General features: G+C 42.2%; 1 pseudogene; it reads left to right on the top strand.

The window, feature by feature from the left end:
* Positions 1-819: 819 nt before the first annotated feature.
* Positions 820-937, top strand: LOC124797116 (annotated as a pseudogene).
* The last annotated feature ends 7871 nt before the right edge of the window (positions 938-8808 follow it).

The raw sequence follows: 8808 nt of genomic DNA, 5'->3' as shown, positions 1-8808 counted from the left end.
GCTAGCTAGGCGAGGCGCCGCGGGCTACGGGGGCGGCGGCTGCTGCGGTGGCGGCGGCGGCGGCGGCGGTGGAGGCCTTTGACGCGGCACCTCGGCGCCAGCCTACAGCTTACAGCCTGCAGCGTACAGCACGCAGCCAGCAGCAGGCAGCCGGCCCGGAATGCCTCCGGAGTTAACCATCCCTGGTACGCGCCGCCCCCGGAGTCACCCAACTCCGGCACCCAGTTACCGCCCCCGCTTCGCTGCTCCAGTTTCCTCGACCGCAGCTGCCGCCGGCGGATTCCTTTCCGCGATTGTCCTCTTCCAGTAGTGCTTCCCACCTTGCCAATGTGCGGGTAATTACCCCCTGGCCTGTAAAATGAAATTTTCTGAGGGGTGAAGAAGAGTTCGATCACAGGTTGTAAAAACACTAGGAGGTTCGTTAATAGACTGTATTTTGCCCCTATGGTTCCAGGGCTTACTGAGTGTGAACCTGCCAGGTAGCTCCTGTCGTCGCCGTAACCTACGTGTAACATTTCATTGCCAACTGGCAGGTGTTCATACCACACAGTTGGATTAATAACACTTCAACAAAATTAACACAACTATTAGATACAAAGTCGGTTTCAAACTACTCAAATTAAGACTCTTAAGAGTGTGCGCCACAGCTCGCATGAAAGACTTTTGCTTGCAAAATAATCACCCCATGCTGCTGAAAGTATTAATTATATTACCTTGCAATCAGTTTCTACCTAACCAGTCATCTTAAAATACCTTTACTAATAGAAAAGGCATAAGGCATAAGACAGTAATTAAAACCATTATGCACTAACTTCTAGAGGCAACGGCCTTGCCGCAGTGGATACACCGGTTCCCGTGAGATCACCGAAGTTAAGCGCTGTCGGTCCTGGTCGGCACTTGGATGGGTGACCATCCAGGCCGTCATGCGCTGTTGCCATTTTTCCGGGTTCACTCAGCCTCGCGATGCAATTCAGGAGCTACTCGACCGAATAGTAGCGGCTTCGGTCAAGAATACTATCTTAACGACCGGGAGAGCGGTATGCTGACCCCACGCCCCTCCTATCCGCAACGCCTCTCCTATCCGCATCCTCCACTGAGGATGACACGGCGGTCGGATGGTCCCGGTAGGCCACCCGTGGCCTGAAGACGGAGTGCTTTTTTATGCACTTACTTTTAAAATTTTTATGGTAAATGCCACATACTTGTAATTTCGAAAAGTACTTCATTATTAGTTCTCGCTGTGCTACATGTAGTCCTATTAGCACGCATAGGATAAACCAAATAACACAAAAAACGTCTGTGTGCCTTCATATATGTACATAACGTCGTTGTATGCCGTCGTATATGATGATAGTCACATGAATTCACACATTTTTGCTTGACCATTACAATGAGGTGACAAAAATCGTAGCATATACAGATGGCGGTAATATCATGTACACAAGGCATAAAAAGGCAGTGCATTGGCGGAGCAGTCATTTGCAGTCGGCTGATTCATGTGAAAGGGTTTTCGCCCTGATTATGGCCGCACAACGGGAAGTAACACACTTAAAAACGAGGAATGATAGTTGCAGCTAGACGTATGGGACAATTCGTTTCGGAAATCGTTAAGAATTTTGAAATTCCGGGATACAGTGTCGAGAGAGTGCCGAGAATATCGCACACCAGGCATTACCTGTCACCTCGTCCAGCGCAGTGGCCGGTGGCCTTCACTTGACGACCGAGAGCAATGGCGTTCGGGTAGCTGACAGAGAAGTAACACTGCTTGAAATAACCACAGAAATCAATGTGGAACGTACGACGAATGTATCCGTTAGGATAGTCGGGCGAACTTTGACGTTAATGGGCTCCGGCAGCAGGCAACCCACGCGAGTGCCTTTGATAACAGCACGACTTCACCTGCGGCGCCTCTCCTGGTCTCGTGCCAATATCGGTTAGGCCCTAGACGACTGGTAAACCATGGGCTGGTCAGATGAGTCCTGATTTCAGGTGGTAAGAGCTGATGGAAGCTTCGAGTGAGTCGCAGATCCCCTAAAGCTATGGACCCAAATTGTCAGCAAGGGTCTGTGGAAGCTGGTACTGATTCCATAATGGTGTGGGTTGTGTTTACATGGTGTGGGCATGGTCCCTCGTTCCAACCCAACACATCATTGACTAGAAATGGTTACGTCCAGTGTGACTGAACCTAACAGTTACTACTGGGTGATTGCTCTTCTAAACAGCAGTCCATTCGTGCAAACCAGTTGCATCTTTACCTGTGGTTACTCATAGTTTTGGTACTTGGGTTATGCACGGCTATGTTTAAAAAGTATAGCTCAATGTAGTCTTAGAATCGAGCTGCATGCATCTCCTTTCACACCCCACAAATAATTCGCTGCAGATTACAGCCGGTAGCTGAGATCCTGCAGTCAAATAGTCTGTCATTGGCTACTTTGGAAAACTGATAAAATGCACAGAAATCTAAAATAAAAGATAGATGAATAATTTTATAAAAAGTTGTCTATCCTAACGTCTGTAATTGATGTAAATGACAGGGAAATTTGTTGAATAACAGTGTTCGTTCAACAAAAGACAGAAATACTCTGTTAAAATTTGGTGAAGTTACATTGAGAACCTTACGAGAGTACTAGCAAAATCTCCAGTCTAAATTGTTATCAAAGATACACAAAAAGAAAACATGAAACATTCCCCAGTTCACAACAGTATAGAGTTCAGTGTGATCAAATGAAATGATCGCACGGCATTGTTGGCCGGGAGACACCATGCGGAGAGTGATGATTCATAAAGTAACACAATGTGATACAAATAATAGTAACGTGGAGCACATTCAGATCTTTTGTGATCTAGAGACCCTTCAAAAGTTATAGTATTTTAGCGACCATTCACCGCCCAGAATCGGTCACCTGTATGACGGAATCATACAAATTACCATAGACAGGTCTTCCAGTAGTCGACACAAAGCGTCCAGGATCACTCCTCTTGACTCCCATAGTGTTCCGCTATGGTCTGCTTTCCTATTGGCTGAAGGCCATCCTCACCAAAAATACGTCGATCTTAAGTGTTACAGACATGATCTACCTTGGCCATTTTCCAGCACTAAACTAATGTTAAAACAATATTTAAGTAAAGAAATGTTATAAGGATTTGGTTACACTCAGATCATTCACAATAATTCGAAATAAAGAATGGTTCAAAAATAAATAAGTTAGTGTTAACAAATAAATGTTAGTGTTTCAGTGGTTCGTGGTGTGGGTTCCTGTTATGTCCTAGTTCATGAACCACGGGCAACGTATGAGTGGCCAAGTAAGTGGTCCTGACAGTCGGGATACCAGTTACTTTGGAATAAGGCTGGGCATCTCGGACATATTCTGAGTCGTGGTCACCTTTGTGTTCAGACGGCAAAGACTACCAAACCCACCGGTTAGTCCCTCAACCGTTAGGGCTGAAACTCAATGGGACCCGGGGCAAGTAAGCCTAGCAACCTGCTTCCCTGGTACTTTAAGTATGATGCTGGCAACAGCCAGAGTAAAATGCCTCGGACCTTTGGAGGTGACGGAGTCCCATCTCTAATTGACAAACCAGACTTCTAAGATACGACTCGGCAAACGTATTGTAACGAGATGGGGAAATATTAATATCAATGGGGGCTACTCTGGGAAGAAGGTAGAGCTGGCAGAGGCTGCAAGTAAGATGGAGTTGGACGTTTTAGCTGTTAGTGACATTCGATAAGGGGTGAGAAAGAAGCGGAAGTGGGAGAATACAAGGTATACCTGTCAGGAGTCAAAGCAGGAATAGCACAATGGGGTGTAGGGCTTTACATCAGGAAAGAAATGGAACCCAGCGTATTTGCAATAAGATACGTAAACGGACGACTGATGTGGATAGATTTGACAGTATCTATCAAGAAAATTAGGATTGTGTTAGTATATTCGTATTGTGAAGGGACAGATCAAGAAAGATGGATAGTTTTTATGACGCACTCAGTGATGTAGTTGTTAGAGTAAAGGACGAGGACAGTGTTCTGCTCATGGCTGATTTTAATGCCAGGATTGGAAATCGAACAGAGGGGTATGAAAAGTTTATGGGTAAATTTGCAGAGGATATGGAGACCAACAGGAACGGGAAACAACTCTTGGATTTCTGTGTCAGTATGGGCTTAGTAATCACAAACTCCTTTTTTAAACATAAGAACGTTCACCGGTATACTTGGGAAGGCAGGGGAACCAGATCTGTCATTGGCTATATAATAACAGATCAGGAATTCAGGAAGGCTGTGAGGGACACACGTGTATTCAGGGGATTTTTTGATGACACTGATCACTGTTTAATCTGCAGTGAAATTGGTATTGTGAGGCCGAAAGTGCAGGAGGTCAGGTCCATATGTAGGAGTATAAGAGTGGAGGAACTTCAGGATAAGGAAATCAAGAACAAGTACATAAATGATCTCAGGCAGTTAGTTGAATTTAGTCAATTGTAGTCATTGGAAAAGGAATGGACAAGGTACAGGGACACAGTACAAGAAGTGGCTAAAGAATGTCTTGGAACAGTAGTGTGTAAAGGTAGGATGATGGAAACAGCTTGGTGGAATGACACAGTCAAGGCAGCCTCTAAAAGGAAAAAGAAAGCGTATCAAAAATGGCTACATACTAGAACTCAGGTAGACAGGGAAAGTTGTGTTGAAGAAACAAACAAAACCAAACAGATAATTGCAGCATCCAAGAAGAAATCTTGGGAAGACTCTGCAAACAGGTTGGAGATTTTGGATGAAGCTGCTGGAAAACCATTCTGGAGTGTAATTAGCAGTCTTCGAAAGGGAGGTAAGAAGGAAATGACAAGTATTTTGGACAGGTCAGGATAACTGCTAGTGAATCCTGCTTTGGGTAGATGGAGGGAATATTTTGAAGAGTTGCACAATGTAGGTGAAAAAACGATCAGTAATGTTTCAGATTGCGATGTACAATGGGATAGCAATGATGATGGACGTAGTATCACATTTGAGGAAGTGGAGAAAATGGTCAATAGATTGCAGTGCAATAAAGCAGCTGGGGTGGATGAGGACGAATTGAATGAAAATCAGTGTGGGTTTAGGTCTCTTAGAGGTTGTCAGGACTAGATCTTTAGCTTACGGCAAATAATAGAGAAGTGTTATGAGTGGAACAGGGAATTGTGTCTATGGTTTATAGATTTAGAAGAGGCATAAGACCGGATTCCTAGGAGGAAGTTATTGTCTGTTCTACGAGATTATGGAATAGGAGGCAAACTTTTGCAAGCAATTAAAGGTCTTTACATAGATAGTCAGGCAGCAGTTAGAGTTGACGGTAAATTGAGTTCATGGTTCAGAGTAGTTTCAGGGGTAAGACAAGGCTGCAACCTGTCTCCACTGTTGTTCATATTATTTATGGATCATATGTTGAAAACAATAGACTGGCGGAGTGAGATTAAGATATGTGAATACAAAATAAGCAGTCTCGCATATGCGGATGACTTAGTTGTGATGGCAGATTTGATTGAAAGTTTGCAAAGTAATATTTCAGAGCTAGATCAGAAATGTGAGGACTATGGTATGAAGATTAGCATCTCCCAAACGAAAGTAATGACAGTGGGAAAGAGATATAAACGGATTGAGTGCCAAATAGGAGGAACAGAACAGGTGGACGGTTTCAACTACTTAGGATGCATATTCTCACAGGATGGCAACATAGTGAAAGAACTGGAAGTGAGGTGTAGCAAAGCTAATGCAGTGAGCGCTCAGCTACGATCTACTCTCTTCTGCAAGAAGGAAGTCAGTACCAAGACTAAGTTACCTGTGCACTGTTCAATCTTTCGACCAACTTTGTTGTATGGGAGCAAAAGCTAGGTGGATTCAGGTTACCTTACCAATAAAGTTGAGGTTACGGATATGAAAGTAGCTAGGATGTTTGCAGGAACTAGTAGATGGGAACAATGGCAGGAGAGTCTCCACAATTAGGAAATCAAAGAAAAACTGGGAATGAACTCTATAGATCTAGGTCAGGGCAAACAGGCTTAGATGGTGGGGTCATGTTACACGCATGGGAGAAGCAAGGTTACCAAGAGACTCATGGGTTCAGCAGTAGAGGTCAGGATGAGTCGGGGTAGACCAAGGAGAAGGTACCTGGATTCGGTTAAGAATGATTTTGAAGTAACGGGCTTAACGTCAGAAGAGGCACCAATGTTAGCACTGGATAGGAGATCATGGAGGAAGTTTATAAGGGGACTATGCTCCAGACTGAACCCTGAAAGGCACAATCAGTCTTAAATGGTGGTGGTGGTGGTGGTGGTGGTGGTGGTGGTGGTGGTGGTGATGGTGGTGGTGAGTGTTCTTGCACAAGTGCATTCATGTCACATGAAATGATCGTCATTAAATACTATTTAAACAATTGTTTATGTCTTAACAGCAGCATCTATTAGTTCTCTTTTCAAATGTGGTGTGCGCTAACTCATGAGACTGACCACTTTTAAATTAGCACAGTTTTATAATGACACTAACAATAAACATTTAAATCAAGTTGCTGGCAAAATAGTAAAATGTTCATTAAATAAGTTCAGGTATGAGAATATGAGGTATTGATGCTGTGTTCATTTGCTGTGCAGATGCGGAGAGAATTTGCCTAATGAAAAAGATATGAAAACATCATAAATCAATAAATAAAATAGATAGAGATACATAACTTTCAGAGATGAAAGCTATAGTGCAATGGCGTCATCTCATATATTGTGTATTGAAATCGCATGAATCGTTTAAAAGTTGTTAATTCAGAGGTTCTGTGTGTAAATGTTCATTCACCTCGAAATATTAACTGCTGTAGTTTTAAAGATATTGAAAATTGTTGTATCACTGGATATGCCTCATTTTTCTGTGATCACCGATCTATTCAGATTTCCATTAATACATAACTATGGTTCTCAATGTTCAGAGAGCTGTAAGTTAGCCATCTTTAAGATTGTCTGACACTCCGCTATTTCTTAAAGCATCGTCTGTCCTCCTAAGCGAACGTTCATCGCCAAAATTCCCTGTACTGGCATTACCCCACGTACAGCCATATGCTGACGCACATGGCTTGCTTGGAGCGGCTGTGACGGCTGCCCGGCCGTGACAAGCTCTCTGTCCTGGGTCCACACAGCTTCGGAATCAGAAACACCTTACCTTGTACCGACTCTAGGTGGCCGATTAGCTCGTTTACATAAGCCTAGAGTTACATCGGATACTTAGATACCATTTGCAGCCATACATGGACTTCAGGTTTCAAAACAACGACGGAATTTTTATGGATGACAACGCGCCATGTCGCCGGATAACAATTGTTCCCGATTGGTTTGAGGAACATTGTGGCCAATTCGAGCGAATGATTTGGCCACCCAGATCGCCCAGTATGAATATCATTGAACATTTATGGACCATAACCGAGAGGTCAGTTCGTGCACGAAATACTCCACCAGCAACACTTTCCCAATTATGGACAGCTATAGAGGCAGGGTGGGTGAATAAACGGCTGGGTTGCCAGATACTCTTTAATGTCCATGCCACGACATGCTGCACTATGCCGGGAGAAAGGTCTGGCACGATATTAGGAGGTATCGCATGGCTTTTGTCACCTTATTGTATACTAGCCTTTCATATGTACTTCATCAACGAGAAACCTAACTAGAGTAAAGCTTTTTACATATGGGTGTGCCAAACTTAAGGAGGGAAGTAATTTTTTCATGATTTACCACAACCAAGTAATATAGCTCGATGAAACTTGTACAGTACATAGACAGAACTTCTAAATAATAGATTTCAGCTACCAGTCGTCCTTTTTTTAAATTTTATTGGCAAATCTACATTTCAGCAAGAAACTTGCCATTCTCAATGCTAAGAATATAAGAGGTACGTAGTTAGATGATGTCATAAAAAGTTGCAACTAATGGCGTAACTCATATGGTTTGTATATTACGTACCACTATCATTTTTGATCAATGCACGTAATGCCTGTTGGGCGGGCGCCATCCACAGTTAATTGAGTACTACTGTTTGCGGAAGGCGGGCTGTATGGAGAACACATCGGTTAGTTACTTGGCATCATGTATACGAACTACGTATAAACCTCAAGGCAAGTAAACCACTTCATATTTAATTACATAAAATGAAACTTCAATTGTCGTCCGACGTATTTCATATTTATCATCAAGTAATAAAATTTCCATGTTCACTCTTGGAGAGTCCGTTATTGTTATTAAAACATTTAAATTACGTCAGGTGGTTAAAACGTTTTATTTTTCAATTTTTTTAAATTTATAAAACACTTGAACACACATGCTGTATACACCTATTAGTTGATATGGCTTAAATATATTTATTTTTATTTTACATCTCCCTTTATTAAAACATAATAAGTATATGTTCCACCTGCCATCTTGTCAAAATGTAGCAATCATTTACATTATACTATACGAGTATGATGATTATAGTTCTGAATCAACAGAACTTCTTCCATGATAGGTCAGATGCATTAACAGTATTCTTAACAGCAATTCAATATATTGGTTGTTTTGCATTTACAAGGAAAACCTGCTTTAGGGTCCTCTATATTTATAGCGGAATAGCGAAAGTGTAATAACCATGCATCTCACTGATGTTTGGCGCCATCTATTAACTATTTAGTAAATATGATGAACACTGTACTTATTATGTTTTAATAAAGGGAGATACAATATAAAAATAAATACATTTAAGCTATATCAACTAATAGGTGTATACAACACGTGTAGTGTTTTATAAATTTTTAAAAATTGGAAAAATAAAAAGTT

This window comes from Schistocerca piceifrons, chromosome 4, assembly GCF_021461385.2.
Source record: "Schistocerca piceifrons isolate TAMUIC-IGC-003096 chromosome 4, iqSchPice1.1, whole genome shotgun sequence".
Classification (NCBI taxonomy): Eukaryota; Metazoa; Arthropoda; class Insecta; order Orthoptera; family Acrididae; genus Schistocerca; species Schistocerca piceifrons.
The sequence above is the reverse complement of the archived record's forward strand: the minus strand, read 5'-3'. Positions and strand labels throughout refer to the sequence as shown.